Consider the following 19,745-nt stretch of genomic DNA (forward strand, 5'->3'; position numbering starts at 1 on the left):
AACATTTAAAGATTTATTAATTCCTCCCCTCCTGGAAGTAATCAACCAGATTGATAAAACACAAAGCATACCAGATTCATGCAAAACAGCAATAATTACAGTAATACCAAAGACAGGGAAAGATCCACTTGCACCAGCATCATATAGACCAATATCTCTACTTAACACAGATTATAAGATAATAGCTAAACTATTAGCAAACAGATTGGCCGACTATGTACCAAAAATAGTAAATCTAGACCAAACTGGATTTATTAAAAAAAGATGAACAACATACAATATCTGTAAATTTAACTTAATTGATGCAGTAGAAGGAAATAAAACTCCAACAGTACTGGTTGCTTTAGATGCAGAGAAAGCCTTTGACAGAGTAGAATGGAATTATTTATTCAAAGTACTGCAAAAATTCAGCCTACCAGAGAAATATATTAATTGGATTAAACCAGGGGTGTCAAACTCAAATTCACGGAGGGCCAAAATTAAAAACTTGGACTAAGTCGAGGGCCGAACTAAATATTTATTGAAAATTTTCATCAACATCTGCATGTTTTCTCTTCTTTCAACATATGTAATGTTAAACTTTAGGATACAACTTTAGGAGGATAATGTTACAGGTCAGGAGTAGGTAGCTCAAGTTCACCCTTTGTTTGACCTGAGGGAAACATATTTGGTCCCTGTGGAGATGTAGTCAGCATTCACAGGCTGTGTCCATTTTGGCCTGCATCAGGACTCAGCATTTCCTGCTCACTCCTCAGGCTCTAGGCCCCTATTCACCCTCGACCCACCATCCCTCTACCTGACCAGTCCTTTACCCAACCTCTACTCACCCCTCACTCCACTCGCTCTGCCTCTACCCACCCCATCCTATACACGCCCCTCTACTGCCTCTCCCCTCAACCTGTTCCTCCCTCTACGCACCTCTCACCCTCTAATCACCCCTCCCCTACTCACCCTGCCCCTCCCCTTTTACCTCTTCCCTATCCACACCTCCTTCTACTCATCCCTCCCTCTAACTGCCCCTCGCACCACCATAACTTCCCTTGCCCATTACTCCTCACCTACACCCTCTGACCACCCCAGCTTACCCACCTACTCAGGCCCAGCGCGCTGCCGATCAGCCTTTGCGGACAGCCACCATCTCTCTCTTCACGTGCAGGGCCGAACCAGCCGTCCCTGGGGACCGCGCGGGTGTAAGCGCTGAAGGCCTTGATGACCGGGAGAAGTCCACTCGCGCTGTGGAAGGGCCATCCGGTGCCAGTTGCGCGGGGCTCGCGCTGCCCGGGGGCCGTGCGCAGCCTGCCATGCCCGTCGCACCGACAGGAAATCACAGGCGCTCACCAATCCGCTGCACCACTCGACAGGTGGGAGAAATGACTGGTTGTGCGGGGAGCCTTCCAACTGGCTTGCCGACTGATGACATCGACAGATTTCTCGTGTTACAATTTCTCGTGTTACAATGGGGAAGGATGTGCAATGAAGGGGGAGGATGGTGGGGGTGACATTACCAAAAAACAGCATCGGCTCTTGCTGCAGGACGGGCCACCTCTAATACATTTTTTAAATGATCTTGCGGGCCAAATATAATTATATCGCGGGCCAAATTTGGCCCGCGGGCCAGAGTTTGACATGTGTGGATTAAACCATTATATAAGGGGCCATTGGCAAAAGTGACACTAAATGGATATATATCAAAACAATTTAACTTAAGCAGATCAACAAGGCAGGGATGTCCACTATCTCCCTCACTGTTCGCATTAGCTATAGAACCACTAGCAGAACTGATAAGAACAGAAAATAAAATAAGAGGGATAAAAATAAAAGAGAAGAAATATAAAATCAGTCTATTTGCAGATGACGTTATAGTATACTTGTCAGAACCAGAGATATCAATAAAATAATTACATAGGAAATTGAAGGAATATGGAGAAGTATCGGGGTACAAGATCAACGCAAATAAAAGTGAAGCAATGCCAATGAATAATGCGGATTTCACAAAGTTTAAGAAAGAATCGGCATTTAGATGGCAAACACAAGCAATGCAATACCTAGGTATACAACTAAATAAAAACCTCGGCCATCTATATAAACTCAATTACTATCCATTAATGAAAAAATTACAAGACGACTTAGAGCATTGGAAAGACTTACCACTAACACTGATAGGAAGGATAAACTGTATTAAAATGAACATTTTCCCAAGGATACAATACCAATGTCAGTCATTACCAATACACCTAACAAATAAATTCTTCAAGGAGTTAAAGAAAATAATAAGGAAATGCTTATGGAAAGGGGGGAAATCGAGGATAGCACTAGATAAATTAACAGAATGGTACAAACAAGGAGGCTTACAACTACCAAACTTTAAGAATTATTATAGAGCCACACAATTAAGATACCTATCAGATTTTTTATCAAACAAGGGAAAAACCAGATTGGACCAGATTAGAACTAGATAAAATAGGGGAGAAGATACCTGAACATATACTATATAAATGGGATGAAAAATTGGTGCAACGTAGGAATTCACCAGTATTGCATCATCTGCTCAACATATGGAAGAAGATTCATGCAGAAAGGAATAAAACAAATTACCAACTACAAAAACTAATATTGACGCAAAATCACCTAATCCCTTTCACAATAGATAACCTTTCCTTTAGAGAAAGGGAGAGAAAAGGGATCAAAAGAATAGAAATTTGTTTTTTGGGAAATAAATTATTATCCTTTGAACAAATGAAGGATAAATATAATATAACTCATGATACAATGTTTGCATACTACCTACTGAAAACCTACTTGAAGGACAAGTTGGGAAACAGTCCGAGGTTTCCAGAAGGAAGCAATTTTGAATATGTGATTACAGACACAATGATAATTTAAAAATTTGTAACAAACATGTACATCAAACTGCAAGAAAAGGAGAACGAGGAAACAAATGGTAAACCTCAACAAAAATGGGAACAAGATCTAAACATAAAGATAAAGATTGAAACATGGGAAAAGCTATGCTCCGGAACTATGAGAAATATAATAAACACGAGGTTACGCATGATACAATATAACTGGATACACAGGCTATGCATCACACCTCAAAAGTTAAAGAAATGGGACCCAACAGTATCAGACAGATGTTTTCGCTGTAAAAAGGAAACAGGAACAACAATTCATGCAATTTGGACACGTGAGAAAGTGGAAAAATTTTGGGAAGATCTAAACCAGATATTAAATAAAATCACAAAAAGCAATATACCAAATAACCCAGAGATCTTCCTCCTAAGTAATATAAGAAACAAAGAATTTGGACTCGATTTGGATGGAGCACAAAAAAAAATTGTTATGATAGCTCTAGCTGTAGCAAAAAAATGTATTATGTCAACCTGGAAATTAGAAGACAACTTGAGAATACAACAATGGTATATAGAAATGAATAAATGTATTCCATTAGAAAAAATAACATATAATTTAAGAAATAACATTACAATATTTGAACAAATATGGGAGCCATACATGAAACACAATAGAGAAATCCTACCATGGACTTCCACCACCTAAAATGACAGAAGGAGAAGACAATGAAAAGAACTGACTCAGTAAAATTTCTTGTTTATTTTTATTAAGTGACAACATTGTTTAACGGGCTTAATGTATCTTATAGATTGAACTTCAAATAAATGGGGAAGGGGTGAGGGAGGGATATATATATATATATATTTAAGAAGGAAAATGTCTGTATGTAACTTGGTCAATATGGTTTATAGTGTGAAAAATAAAAAAAAATTTTAAAAACTGATGCCGGGAATGTGGTGGGGGGGGGGGGGGGGGTGTCAAGGCTGTCAATCCCCGGCATCATAATATGATTGGACACCGGTGTGCCAATTGATTCGCTTTCCCATTGGACTCCAAACCAGCAACTTGGCTGTCAATTCCCGGGACAAGGAGCCAGTGAAAAAGGGGCTTCTGTCTTGAATAGAAGAGCAGGCTTGAGCTACAGAATGGCCTTTTCCAGTTCCAAATAATAACTTTCTTTTTAAAAAATCTGGCCCTGTTAAATGCTTCCAACAATTTTTGTTTGACTCTAATTTCCAGCTACAGCCCTGTTTTGTTTCTGCACTACATTCATGAGATAGTTATTTTGTTGGCACCTTCTCATGCAAGGTACAAAACTGACATCCACTCAGATGAACACAAAAATTCAGACAAAACAAGTTAGAGTATCCTGAACAACATGCAGAATAAGATTTAATCTTTTAATTAGTGCTCCATCTCATCTGTTTGTGGGACTTTGTTGTGTATATTTTTTTTTAAAAAATAGTGCTGGTGTAATGCCTTTACCAATGTATTTAAATGTATTCAAATACTTTTCAAATGAGCCATAGGACTTCTCAGTCAGGTAAAAAAAAATCCTTTCACTTTTGTGTTTGGACATTCTGTGCTCATCAGATTTCTAATATAAACTGGATGCAGATTGCAATGGCAAAGGTACAGGCCAAAGGTTACTTGAGCTGGGCACCTTCATCAAACTATTGGTGCCAGAAGTTTGTGGAAGTGCAAGCTAATTGCACAAGCTAACAGTAACAAGACACAGCTGCAAAGTGAACAGCAGTATGGTCAACTACTTACCTTAAGTGAAAAACCGAGGACAATTATAATTGTCATAGAGAAATGAAGTGGTTGAAAGTAAACAAGAAAGTAAAGAATTTGTGGATTTGGAGAAGAATGGATTAGAACAAAGTAAAGACAAGGTTTTAAATCTCTAAGAATTTATTGCCCAGCAATGAAATTCAACAAAATAATTTGTGCCTTTTTGGTCAAGAAAGGCTATTTAGCTTAGAATTAACAATTATCACACAATTAAAAGGTTAAGTACTTAAAATCACCAGTTATAATCTTTTGCAGTGATTTTAAGTAGTCAATAATATGCAATATTTTTAAAGTGCAAGATGTGTCAGGGCTCAAGCCAAGATACAATTTATTTTAAAAAGCAATCCATGTTTCTCTATTACAGGCTGTACCTCTCTTCTCCGGTGCTGTGGTCTGGCTCATTTGAATCTGCTGCCATTAGTATAAACTCCTTAGAGACAGCACAGATCTCGAACACCAGTCCCGATCACTGGCGCTGTAAAAGGTGTGGCACTAAGCATGCCGCCCACAGTATTCTTTCCTGTTTCAAGTTTTATTCTACCTTAGATATGTTTACATAGGGGTTCCCTTAGGAGTCAATTTCCGTTTTCCAGCATTTTCTGTGGTCTGGCAATATCCAGGTTCCAACGTTGTCGGATTAAAGAGATATAACCCATACTCTCAATCATGGAATCAAGCTTGTTTTAATGAGGAGAGCAGAAGATAATACCAATATCATCCAAGAATCAGGCATATCAAAAAATGATCTAAAGAATATGCTACACAGGACTACATGCCTATTTAAATAGCGTGGAACTGACAAGAGTCAAGGCATCTCAACCAGTTGTTCAGATCAGTTGTCTGCAGTGCTATCATGTGTAGACATGAATAGTGGTGGACAAATAAAAACTTACAAGGAGTGGGAAATAGCCGAAAGAACAACCTCAACCTGTAAAATGTTGGAGTCTAGCATGTGAGCATTAAATATACAGATATTCACCACTATATTCAGACAGAAGTGCTGAATAGATGATCAATTTTACCTTCAATCAATTCAATTTACTCCGTGATATTGTGAAACAACTGAGATCATTGGAGGGCGATGAAGACGAACAACCTTCCAGCTGTGGGACTGAAGCCTTACACCATAGAACTTGCTGTTCCTGAAGCCAAGCTCCTTCAGTACAATAACAATGGCCTCTATCCTGCAATATGGAACTTTGTGAAGACGTCCAGTTCACATTCCAATCCTGCTAATTAGTCCATGATCTGCATACTCTCAAAATGATTAAACCAATCACCAATACTTAATCACCAGTAAACTGCTCATTAATGTCCAATTCGAGATACATTAGGGCCGTTTTTTAGACCTCTTCACAGCATTAATTCCAAGAGGGACCAAATTCTGGAGGCAATGCAAGTGACTGTCCTTGACACTATTTCAAGAGCAATGGGAAAAAGGGAAGTCAATAAGCATTCCAATGATTCGAGACACATTTTATATAAAGGAAGATGCTTGTGGTTATCACTGTAGATCTGGGCAGTATCTTGGGCTGCTTTAACCTTTCAACTATCACAAGTAGGGATCTTGCTGATAATTGCTCAACATTCAAGTCCATTTGCAAGTGAAGCAGCCATGACAATGACCATCTTTAAAAGAAAAATGGAGATTATAACTTCATACCCTTGATATTCAATCATTACTGTTGCTGTGTAGTTACTATTAAATTCTATACGGTCACCACAGACCAGAAACTTGATTGGATCAACCATGCAATTCTTGAGATCTGATGCACATCAATTAACCAAAAGATTGAAGTGCTGGAACTGAAGGCTTTTATTAGCAAGAGATGGACAGCATCTTGAGTTGCTGCCTCACACTGACCCAGACTCGAACTGGGGTCAGGGTTGTGGCAAGACAGCCTTTATGGGGAATAAAGGGGAGGAGTCATGAGCCGGCCAGTGAGAGCAGGGTTGAACATACAAGGTCAAGTTATTTACGTACACAAGTGGTTTCACCACATTCACCCCCTCTTTTAAAAAGAAGTCCTGGTGGGAGTGTGGTGCAGTCTGGCACCCTCATAAGTTCAGTCTGTCCAGCAGCCTCCTTTGGCCCTGTGACCGACGTACCTCCGGTGGTGTGGTGGCCCCGTCAGTTGCGGCAGCCACTTCTTGGTCAATCCAGCTGAGGTGCTTGACTGAGCCGGGGGATGGGCAATGTGTACCAGTTGGCAGGTTGGCCGAGGAGGTGGGAGTATGGATCTGAGGCCCTGAAGAGCTAGAGGGGAGGGGAGGCACCTGACAATGGCTGGGTGGGGTGGGGGGTGTCCAGATGCTGCCGGGTCCCGAATGGATACTGTGTCCTTGCATCTGACTGTGAATGCCACAAAGGTGTGGGTTGGCGTGGAGCAGCTGGATCCTCTCAACCAGTGGGTCGGACCTTACGTTTCCATAGTAGTACTGGCCCAGGGAACATCAGCCAGGTAGGTAGGGTTATTCCTGGGGAATGTAAAGAGTCTCTCATGAAGTGTCTTGTTGGTATACAGCAAGTGTATACAGTAGGGACCGGATAGCGTGGAGGAGTGCCTGAAAAAAAAAATGCTATGGGCCTGCCCACCTGGTTGAGTGTGGTGACCAGTGCAAAGTCCAATGCATTGTTCTCCACCTGAAACAGCGTGGATTCATCCACTGCATGCATCTTGGCCTTTGCAGTGTTGGCTTTGATTCTGTTGAATGCCTCGTGGGTTCTGCCGACAAGGGCTAACAGAAGTTCTAACAGTGGGCGCATGCAGTCAGGGCTGACGACTCCATTCTCCACCACACAGCCTAGTACCGTCAGGCAACGTGTCCTGAAGACACACTTTCCATGTGTTATATGTCAGGTTAAGGTGCTTCACATTATGGAGAAATTTCTAGAGGTTCCTGTCATAGTCCTGCTGGTCATGGCCGGAGACAGTAACGTTGTCAAGGTATAGGAAGGTGGCCTGTAATCTGTGTTTGTCCACCATCCAATCCATCTCCCTTTTGACACTCTATTCTTGACCCCCCCAAAGGGAAGTATATGGAAGTGATACAGTCAGCCACCTGCCTCCAAAGGCAGTGTTCTGGCGGTCCTCAGGGCGAAAGGGAAGCTGGTGGTATGCTGACTTAAGGTCGATGGTTGAGAATACCCTGTATTGTGTGATTGGATTTACCATGTCAGCGATGTGAGGCAAGGGGGCAGGCATCTAACCATGTGAACCTGTTGATGATCTGGGAGTAACTTATTACCATCCGGTCTTTCTCCCTGTTCTTTACTACTACTACCTGGGCTCTTCAGGGTCTCGTACTTTGTTCTATTACCCCCACACCTCTGACTTAATGAACACCCTGTTGTCGGACCTGTATCACTGACTTTTAGTGGCGACAGGCTTTTACAGTCAGAGATAAGATTAGAAAACAGGGTGGGCAGGAATCTGGACCGTGGAGAGGCTACGTCAGGCGTGATGATCTGGCATGGGGCTGCTGATCAACCATGTGATATGGGGGCAGCGGGCGGTTCACAAATTGCTTGTTACAGACTGTGTGGGGGGGGGTGGGTTGGGGTCCATCATACTCCAAAGTGACACTCTAACTTACATTGAAAGTCCAACCCCAGGAGGATGGGTGCCCAGATCTGTGGCAGAACAAGGAGTGTAATGTCAGTGTACACTGTGCCTTAGACTGGGAGGGTTACTGTGCAGCTCCCATGAACTTTTGTCAATTTGGTTTGTGAGGCAAGGGATCCGCTGTATTCCACGGGCTCCACTTCCAAGGAGTATTGCTGAACAGTGTAAGGATGAATGAAGCTCTCAGTGCTTCCACTGTCAAATAGGCATGTGGTGGGGTGGCCGTTTACCTGGACGCTCATTGTACCCCTGGAGAGTTGATGCGGTCAGCGTTGATACAGGGTTACTGATGCCAGCATCAGTTCATCATTCAATGGGTTCCATTGTCTTCTAGTTGTCCAACAAGAAAGGCAGTCATGATGGCGGCCCCCATGGCTCGCACATGGCCCCATCACTTGCTGGAAGGGAAGAAGGAAAAAGCAGATGTGATGTCATTGCCAGAGGTGACGTCATAGCCAGAGGTGACATCATAGTGGTCAGTGGTCTCCATAGTGCACGTGTTTCCCCATTCTCCAGAAGTGCAGTCCCTGTTCTCGCACGGCGCTACTAGGCTTGGGGCTTTACTTTGACTTACAGACCTTCGCAAATGTCCCTTTTTCCAGCATTTGGTGCAGGTGGCATCCTTGGCAGGGCAGCGTTTCCTCAGGTGTTTGCCCTGCCCCAGAAATAACATATTGGGCGTTTACTAATGGCAGCCGAAGTCAGGTCAGAATGGGAGGGAGGTGTGCGATCCTGCCTCCCAAGATGGCAGCGTCCGTGTTCCCCACAAATTGGCCGCGTGCTCACTGGAGAACGACCTAGCATTGTGGATGGCCCCTTCTAGGGTATTTGCCAGCTCAATGGTTTGAGGTAGGCTCAATTATTTCTGTTCAAGTAGCCTTTGCTTTACATAGTCGGAGCAGGCGCCCACTACACAGGCGTTTCTCACAGCTTGGCAGTTACAATCCCTTACAAGCTCCTGCAGGCCCTGACAAAGTCATTGAATGTCTCCTCGGGTCGCTGCCTATGCAAATGGAGAACATGCCACACACAGACCTCATTCACATGCTAACAACATGCCGTTCTTTTAGGATGTCCATGGCATCTCTGCAAGTTTGGCAGTGCCGGACTATCTAGTAGACTCTGTGCCCAATGTATGAGAGCAGTAAATGGAATTTGTCTTCGTCATCCTGGATCGCGTCTGCAGAGGCTGTGAGGAATCTTTCGAAGCAGCAATGCCAGAGAGCGAAGCTTCTGGTTCTCTCGCGTCAATTTCCAGATGATCCAATGTAAAATACTTGTCCAAGTTTCGAGGAAGCAAAAATCTTGCTAATAAAATTGATGCACGATCAATTAACCAAAAGACTGGAACTGAAGGCTTTTATTTGCAAGAGATGGACAGCATCTCTTGAGTTGCTGGCTCACACTGACCCTGATTCGTAATGGGGGCAGGGTTGTGACATGCCACCCTTTATGGGGAATAAAGGGGAGGAATCACGAGCCGACCAGTGAGAGCAGGGTCACACAAACAAGGTTAAGGTATTTACATACACAAGTGGTTTCACCACAAGATCTCATGATAAGCAGGCCAGTAGCTGGGAATTCAAAGTCAAATGACTCGCCTGATACTCCAAGATTCTCCACCATCAACAGGAAAAAAAGCCATGATTGTGATAGAATACCCCTCACCTTGACCTCTCCCCAACCATTCACTCACCACATTTGCCTGAATGAGCGGCTCAACATTATCGAGGTCATAGCAGCCCACTTAATTTCATTGCATTAATCTAGAATTTATCAGCCAAGTTGCTCCAACATCATCTCCCGAACCTACAAGCTCAAGCACAAAGAAGGAATGGTGCAGCATGTGTTTAACCTTGAGTTTAACATGTACTGACTTGGAAACATCATTAGTGAGTCTGAATCCTGGAATTCCTTCCAGATAGCATTATGGGATACCTTAACCAGAAGGAATGCAACAGTTTAAAGTAGCAGGCCATCACCATCATCTCATGTTCACTTGGAGATGGGCAATAATTGTTCGGTTTGCCAATAATGCCCAGATCCATGAAAATAAATGAAATAACCCACAACACAAATCCACAGCAATATCTGATTATTCCCAACTTATTGTAACCCCTAATCCTATAAACTTGATGGATGTCCTGCACATTAATAAATTCATGATTAATTATTGCAATATTTGGCTCTGAACCTTCGAGAATTCTTTGAGTATTTAGGTTGAAATAATAAGGCACCTTCAACAATCAGAAACATATTGTACAATGAGTAAAGTTCCATGCCATTAAGCAATATTGTACATACTTCTTACTGGCAATCAATGGTGGAGCATTGCTCTCAACATCAACAAGACCAAGGAGCCTTTTGTGGATCCGAAGAAGGGATGGCCAAGGGATCATGCCCCTTCATTGATGAAGCAATGAATATAAAAGGAGACATTCTGCAGCAACTCTACAGGTTGCTGATGAGACCCACCTGGACCACTGTGTATAATTCTGTTCTCCTGAGAGTTATAACTCATGGCATTGAAACAGGCCCACTGGCTCATGCTAACAACATGCTATCCTTGAGAAAGAAGAAACATCAACACCTCAACTTTCTAAAATGCCCGAGGAAATTTGGCATTTCATCAGATACTCTTTTCAACTTCTATGGGTGCGCTGTGAAAAGTATACCAACTGGTTGCCTCACTGTCTAATCTGGTAATTCAAGTGTCCAGAAATGCAGAAGGCTCCAGGCAGTACCCAACACAGCCATGTCCATCGTGCTTCAGACCTCCTAATTGAAAGATTGAATGGCCTCGGATGATACCCATTTTGGTTCAGAAGGATGGGTGGGGGGGAAATCTTAGAAACTTATAAAATCATGAAAGAAAGAGAAGATAGAAGCAGGGAGGTTGTTTCTAATGACATGTGTGACTTTAATGAGGAGTCTCAAGATTTGGGGGGTGGGTATTAAAAAGGAAATGATTCTCCCAGGGTGCAGTAAATTTAAAGAATGATCTTTTCAATAAAGCAAAAAGAAGCTACTTCATTAAATGTATTTAAATAGCAGAATTAAGAGTAATAGAGAGTGCAAGAGGACATAGACCCGAATCCACAGCCAGATCAGCCATGAATCTATTGAATAGCAGAGCAGGCTCTAAGGCCCAGATGACCTACACCTGCTCCTTTCATTCTGTTCTTAATTCTTCTGCTCTTATGTCCAACCACATCAGATTTAGTTGGGACTGTGGCCTTGTTTTCAAACTGGACTTTAACAGACCTTCACACTGAAAAGTCCTCCTCTTCCAGATAGAGTTAGCGATTTCGGAACTTGTGTTTTAGTTTTACTGCATTATCATCTAAAACTGATACAGTCACCTGTTTACACATAAATAACAATGAATGTTGTTGGCTTCACCATCAACACAGTGAATTCCAGACGAAGTGTAACTATTGTAACAACAAAAACAAACAACTGGAGGATCTCCAATGCTGCACTGTTTCTACAGCTAATCAGATATTGATTACAGTATCTGGAGGCTCTTGTGTTCCCATTCATCTTATGTAATCCTCTTTGACTTTAAATCATATGCACTCACAGAGTTCCCCATTTTATTCCCCGAAAGAGAATATGGAGTGAGCATTTATAGAAATACAAGAATTGAACGCAATATTGAGCTCATTATTCATCAAAAACTATTTTCATGTTCTCGTAGAAAGTAGCATTGGTTTACTCCCCCAGAGAATCCATTTGGAATACATCACATCTAATGAGCCAAAGCATCTAGAATAAATCAATAGCTATTTGTGTAAAAGCACAACTTTCAGATGAACCAATTTGCTCAATATAGCAGTGGAGAAGCACACCTGCAGATGCTGGCAAGAGTAAATGTGACAGATATATTTCACATTTTTATTCCGGTTTTTCTTTAAATCTTACATGAAAAACAATAATCCCTTAAAATTATTCAATGCCAGCTTAAGGAACAGACTCCACCTTCTGCCTAAAAACTTTGCTGCCCATGGAACTCAATATGCCATTTGTTTTACAATCAACATTAATTGCTCTGCCCATTTCTTTTCTATTTTCATTCTTCCCCTTCATTTCAAATATAGATCTGTAGTATGGATTGTGGAGGGTCAGGTGACCCCTCTGACTGGAACCTGATGAGAGTGTGTATTGTGGAGGATCATGTGGCCTCTCCATCTGGAACCTGGTAGGAATGTGGATTGTGGAGGGTCACGTGACTTCTCTGCCTGGAACCTTGTTGGAAGACTCATCACCTGCCAATCAAAGTTGGACTCCACCCACCAAAGTGATTAACTGGTCCAGACCCTCCATCTTACTGAACTATGAAGTTCACCACATGGAGTTGCACTTTCTCTTTTGCTTTTCAGCCCTGAGATGAACCCAGCTCCATTCCAGATCACAAACTGTGGAAAATGTTGAAGGAGTCGTTAGTGAAGTGTGAACTATGTAGGAATTGGAGGTTGTTGTATATTGTGGACAGAATCTGAGCCATACCCACTTTAGACAAGGAATGGCATGTTGCATATTTTAGTCCTTGGTTGAGTTAAGGTGGTATAAGAGTGGAACCATGGAAGATCGGTAGATTGGGCTGACTATTTAAACCAACATAGGGAGAAGACAACTGTGCACAATGTGGATTTCCTGAGACTGGAGGGGGAGGTGCTTTGGCTTATGGGGTTTCTCCTGAGACACCAATGGGAAATTATAGAATTAGGCCAACAGAGTGTCCAGAAAGATTGGGAGATACAATACCTCCAGCATCTCTGTTATGCACTACAGGAGGCAGCACAAACTACCCAAGTGTAAGCGACCAATAGAGATGAAAGGCATATAGGCAGCTTGTAAGCTAATTAAAATACAGCAACTGAGCGAACACCTAGCCACATGGCTGCTACAGCTATTGAGCAAGGGGCTCCCCAATGTCTGCCTTCTCATCTGGAGTGAACGCCCTGGGCGGTCAGTCTGAACACCAGATGATTTACAATGCCTTGCAGGTGCCACCAGAAGGGGTCAGTGGTGCCACCACACTATGGGAACAGGTAGTGACTGCAGTGCAGGCCAGATTCCCCTACCCTTCTTGAATGGTGGTACCTATACTGCCAGCTGCAATGGCACACCATAAGCAAGGGGACCAGGGTTACCAGAGAGTGGGCACTTTTCATGGGCACCCACGAGTCCATTTCCCTGAGAACATGAGAGTGACTGGTGCCTTGACAGGCTATTTAGTCTCCATCACACACTCCAACTTTAGAAGACCATCCACCGGGAAAACCATCCATGAAGCCATGACCCTCCTGGAGGGATTAGAGTACATGGAGTAGGGACCACACCCTCAAGCTTTCACAGCTGAAACAAACTTCAGCAATGCCATCCTACCAGTGACTCAAAGACATGCATGCTCTCTCTTGAGAGAGAGATATCATTCCAGGTCGTGAACTGTGAACAACAGTGGATGAGTTGTTGCTGAGGTATGCACTACATTGGGATCGGGAATATTGTATATTGTAGATAGCATCTGAGCCATGCCCACGTTAGACAAGGAATGGCGGATTGCATATTGTAGTCCTTCGTTGAGATAACACTACTAGTAACTGTTTATACAGGTTTAAATCCAACGTGACTGGATTGTACCATGCTTGGATGTCTGTACACAGTTGCTATTTCAGTTGCATCTTGAGATTATTAAAGAGTTTTGAATAGTTAACCAGCCCCATTGTTTCAAAACCTTGAAAAATAATGTGCAAGACCAAGAAATCTTAAAAAACAAAATAAAATTCAAAGTACAAGATATAGATTAAAGGCTTGAATTCAATTTAAGGACAAAAACATCAGATGACCATTAGCAATGAAGCAAGCATTATTCTATGTTACACTTTTTAAAAAGCTTAAGAAAAATTACATAGAACAGAGGATTGGTTGACATCTGGAAGTCTGATGGCAGGCACGAGATTTATCAATTGAAATCAATTTAACCCACAGTACAATCAAGTCTGTATCAAAGCACAAATTTCTAAGAAGCACTTTCAATCAATATTCACAAACTTGCATCTGACTTTTCACCACATTAAATGATTGGACAAGATGATATCAATGATTGGATAAAATTACCAATACAATTTTGAATAGAGGTCAAGATTGTCACTGCCCTTTGAAATCATAAAAAAAAAGGCCCATTTCTTCATTCTAACATCATAATGAGAGACTTCAGAATGTAGCTCGAAGACAGTCATTCTCAATGAGGGCCTACAGCCCCTCAGGAGGCCACAACACATTGAAAGCCTTGCTTTCTTTTTACCTCATGTAGCAAATATATTTTTAATGTTTTTTTTAAAAACTATAGTGGGAAAGATAGAAGTAAGGAAGAAATCAAAACTTGACTACTTCACAGGGAGAGGGGCCCATAAACTTTGAACAGAGACCTGGGGGGCATTCGAATGGCCTCCTTCCTGCATTGGTGGTCTTATATTAGGATTGATGCTCTGAGTCAAAGTTACAGTACACAAGATTCATTTACATGATGTGAATTTGTATGCACATGTCTCAGCAACAGTATAAATGAATGTGTAATATTGCAGAGCTGCTGTAGCATAACAAAATGGAGGGAGCAACCGAACTTCGCCGAATCAAGAAAACAAAACTTCAAAAACCAAGTAACGGTTCATACAAGATTTGATGCTGAAAGCAAATCTTCCAAGAATCTTGGTGCTTCCTCTACCGAACTCAAAAACTTATTGTGACCATTAAAGGATGTGATTTAAAGGCCTGCTGGATATAACAAAGCAGGCTTGAAATCTTTCTTGTACAATTCAGCCATGACTTCTTTATATTCTAAACGCAGATTCATCATCTACAAATATGATCTGTTGTTCACGATATTGAAGAGTTCCTTTTCAACATGCTTCACGAATTAAACCAAAGAATAACCGAACCTGGAGCTGGATTGGGAATCAGAACAGTGTGCTCTGTCAACCTCAAGCTTAGAATGAAAGAACTTCTTTCCAAATACTTGCAAAAGCATCTCTAAAAATCAGTTGGTCTATTGACCAGATTCTATATTTTCAGCCAAGCCCAAAATTCAAATATTTTGTCTTCTGCTCCTGCTCTCCAAGTCAATAACTTTCGAAGTTAATTTAAAGTTGCTAGCAGACAGTCCCAAGCAAAGATAGTTTATCCACACGATCATTGACCGTTTCCAAGCCTCGCTCCACAGACCCAAAATGAACATCAATAATGATAACAATTCCAAAAATTTTTCAAGAGCAGATTTAACCACAATGACTTTCTTTAATTGTTTCTGTCATTTCCCATGGATTCTTGTTTAAATGACCAGAAATGGAGTCCACTGTTAGAGCAACTGTCTCTTCCTCCTTTGTCATTTTTTTTTTTTCCAGATTTACACTCCTCATAGCCATTTAAAATAATTGGCAATGATATGTAACCAGGGGGAAAAGCACTTTGGTTGAAACGTTAGAAATGAATGAATGGAAGAAATATTTTTAAAAAACAGGAGCACCTAACTACTGCTGTTAATTCATGCAATAGCCAGCTGGAGGTTGTCACACCAAGAGATACTTAGTGGTTTTGTCCCATCTTCCTTTTAATTTAGAAGAACTTGGGATAACCTTATTTAAACATGCAAGCTCCTAAGTGTGTTGACAGGGTAGATGTTTGGATGTTTTAATTGGTGGGAGAAGGGGGAAAAACTGCATGTAAAGAGCTAGTCATATAAAACTGAAGTGTGTAGAAATTTCTTCTGGTAGAGGGTGACGAATCTCTGGAATTTTCTATTTCAGCAGGTGGTGCAAGCTGAATCATTAATCAGTGGTTCTCAACCTTTTTCTTTCCACTCACATACCACTTTAAGTATTCCCTATGCCATAAGTACTTTGTGATTAGTAAGGGATTTTTTAAGGTGGTATGTGAATGGAAAGAAGGTTGAAAACCACCTAATTGACTCGTTATGTGCACAGTTTCATAGATGCAAAAGAAATGGTCCACAATGACAAGTTTTCTCAAGCAAAATATTTCAGTAACAATTGGATCTAGTGCAGTGATTCTCAACCTTCCCTTCCTACTTGCATAACAATTTAAGCAATCCCTTACTAATCACAGTGCACCTATGGCATAGGGATCCCTTAAAGTGGTATGTGAGTGGAAAGAAAATAGTTGAGAACCATTGCATTAGAATAATTTGAAGTGAAAGAGGCTAAATATTCGTTAGATCAAGCAACAGAGGGGTCTGGACAAATGGCAGAGAAGAGGACTCAGGGGTGGGGGGGGGGGGTCAGCAAACATCAGCCTTGATCATGTTAAATGGCAGGTTATGTTTGAAGGGCCAATGTCTCTTTACTTACATTCTTGTGAGTATGCACCATTCCACACCATAGCAAACAAGTTAATTCTACTTCTGGCCATCTCCCTTTCACTGTGTAAATTCTTTCCTTCCAAATACCTAATAGCATCATGTTTTTTTTGAACATCATTATTTAATCTCCCATTATCATAACCTCTGGCAATATATCCTAGAACCACAGGTTTAGATAATATTTCCTATATTTTTAATAGTTGTTCAAGCATTTTCCTACATGTTGTTACCTTCTCCTTGATCATTCCAGTAAGAAGTTTAATCTCTGCTGTTCATGATTTTACCCTTCTCTATCATGTCTTCTTACAAAACTCCTCTGTTCCAGGGACACACATTCTGTTATTTCCAATTAATTGAAATCATTCAGCTCTTGAAATCACTGATAAATCTCTTCATCCACTTTTCTAAAGTTCCACTCCTCAAACTTGACCGTGGTTTAAACTATTGGTTAAAACAGATTTAATTTGTTGGGTTTTTTTTTAAACCTTTCACTTTGAAATTAGCTCTCAATATAATGCAGTATTTTATTGGGCTGTTTTTTCTGCATTCAATATTCAGTTATATGGATGGGTTTTAAAAAATAAAAATGTATTTTTCCATTTTAATGCTCATCAGAAAATGAAGGACCTAATATATTGGTCATTGAGACTAAATTTGATTATTTAAATTGTAAACTGTTTGTGAATCATTAATCAGAGCTGCTTTCGACTTAAAAAAATACTTGCTTTAGTTTTAACTCTACAAATTTTTCTTAGATTTTTAAAGTATGGGACTGAGCCACACTCCTTTCAGTCATCAAAACCAACATTGCACCGACTCAATTAATGACCCCCTTCTTTCTGTTGATTAGAAATCATCATCTAAATTCCAGTTGAATTGGAAGTATATTCCACCAGTTAGATTCCAGCTTCATATGTTTTGTTTGTTTACTCAAGATTTATTTCTGTGATCCAAAATTTCATTTTTGATGCAACCGCTTTAATTTCATTGTGAAAATTAAATACTTCAAGGCTCACCATCTTGATATATGGAAGTATACATTTTCAAAATGAATGAAAAGCATTGAAACTGACTTCATGTGATGGTAATGAAATAGAATGGGTTATTGGTGGGTGGGATGAGTTGGTGCAGTGAAGTGTTTAACCAATTTGATGGAATTTCTGGATTAATTTACAGATAAAGTTGATGCGGTCAAATTGATGTAAGTGAACTTCCAGAAAGCTTTTGATGAAGTGCTGCACTGCTTAATCAGTGAAATGTAATCACATGACATTAAAGGGATATTGATATCAGGGATGTGAAGTTGTTTATGTGGCGTGCAATGAAAAAAATGATGAAATGCTGCTTTATGGACTGGAAGATGATGATTAATAGTGTTACAGGGAAATAGATGGAGATTTATACATTCATTGCTCTTTTAGTATTATTGGCACACCTTTTCTGTTATTTCGGATACTTTCTTCCTTATAAATACTTGGGACATTAAGCTGTTAAGCATGCATTTTATTTTATAGCTGATTGTGGTAAAGGGTGTTCGAATATTCATGTGCATGCATTAGAGACTTGAGTGTGAATCTTTAATGAAATTTCTTGTCTTTCACTTTGATTGTAGCTTTAAATACAAGTTTATATTGTTTGGAAACAATAATAACTTTTGAAAAAAGGAGCTACAATTAGAAATTACAGCAGAAGAATTTTGGGGGTTGAAATTTCTTTTTGGGACTCAGTGCTGCTCAAGACAGCAATTTTCTGATTCTGGTTGTTTGGGAAGGAGGGTGGGTATTTTGATTTAGGGCACTGGGTTTGCAAGGTTATCAAAGCTTTAAGTTGTGTAAGGTGGGTTACTGCTCAATTTCAAGGTAGCCATCTGGAATTTGGTGATAATATTATAAAGAAAATCAGGCATGAATTAATTTTAAAACACGAGTAATCGTATCAGTTTTCTCTTGGAATGATAAAAGTTTAAATGGTCCAATTAAGTGAAGGAAGGTCTTTGCACATGTTAAACAACTGGGATCTTGAGATTGTTTTCTTACAGGAAACACATATTTGCAGCTGTGATAACTGTCTAATATCAAGATGGAAAGGCCAAAGGGTCTCTATTTTAATTTATCAAAACATTCCTTTTGTGCATCATAATGTTATATCAGATAAAAAAATTGTCAATACATTATCATTACAGGCAAATTATATAATAAAATGGTAGTTTTTGTTAATGTTTATGCCCAAATGTTGATTATGAAGGATTTTTTGATTTTGTTTTTTTACAACTCTACCAGACTTGAGTCTTTACTCGTTGATGCTGGACTGGAGGTGGGAAAAAAGATTTTAACTGTTGGTTAGACCCTGTTTTGGATCCTTCATCCTCTAAACCTGCTACTTTGAGCAAATCTGCTTCTGGAAATCATTATTTGTTTTTTTTTTATATATATAAATCAAATTTTGGTATCTCAGATGTATAGCATTTTTAACCCCAATAGGAGAGAACCTTTTTTTTTGGCTCCTGTTCATTTTATATTATATATGTGGATTGATTATTTCTTAATAGATAATCAGTAGAATTCATTGTCCCAATCATGTGAATATCATAGTATTCATATCTGACCATGCTCCTGTTATTTTCCAGATCTCCCTCCTATAAAAAGACTGGTATTTTAATTTTACTTTACTTTCAGACAATGTATTTTCAAAATTTATGGAGGAGCAGATTTTTTTTTTCTTTAATACAAATTCCTCATCAACTATTTCCAGTTTGAATGCTTGGGACACATTGAAAGCTCATCTTAGAGCGAAAATTATTTATTATACTGCTGATATAAAGGCTAATAAAGAAATCTTAGATTTAGTTAATCAGATTAAACAAATTGAACAACAATATGCACATGTTAAAGATCTGGAATTATATGAAAGGAGAGTTGAACTTCAAACTAAATTTGATCCTCTTTCAACCTACCCAATTAAATATCAAATTTCTATTTTATTTTTATGGTGAAAAATCTGACAAGCTATTGGCCAATCAATTGAAAGGAATTGCTGCTAAGAGGCATGTAACTGTACTAAGAACTGAATGGATGATGATAATATTACCACAGACC

The 19,745-nt window shown here is 40.2% G+C and overlaps 1 protein-coding gene and 1 long non-coding RNA gene across 3 annotated transcripts in view; one reads left to right on the plus strand and one right to left on the minus strand.

Annotated features, from left to right (window-relative positions):
• Positions 1–19,745, minus strand: part of LOC138755194 (transcriptional activator GLI3-like) — a 469,347-nt gene that overhangs the window by 428,295 nt on the left and 21,307 nt on the right. The gene's annotated exons all lie outside the window — the stretch shown is intronic.
• On the plus strand, positions 8,781–17,942 carry LOC138752651 (uncharacterized). Its single transcript, XR_011350806.1, has 2 exons — positions 8,781–9,119; positions 17,827–17,942. It is a non-coding gene; the product is annotated as an uncharacterized lncRNA (long non-coding RNA).

The sequence above is a fragment of the Narcine bancroftii genome, chromosome 2 (genome assembly GCF_036971445.1).
Source record: "Narcine bancroftii isolate sNarBan1 chromosome 2, sNarBan1.hap1, whole genome shotgun sequence".
Taxonomy (NCBI): domain Eukaryota; kingdom Metazoa; phylum Chordata; class Chondrichthyes; order Torpediniformes; family Narcinidae; genus Narcine; species Narcine bancroftii.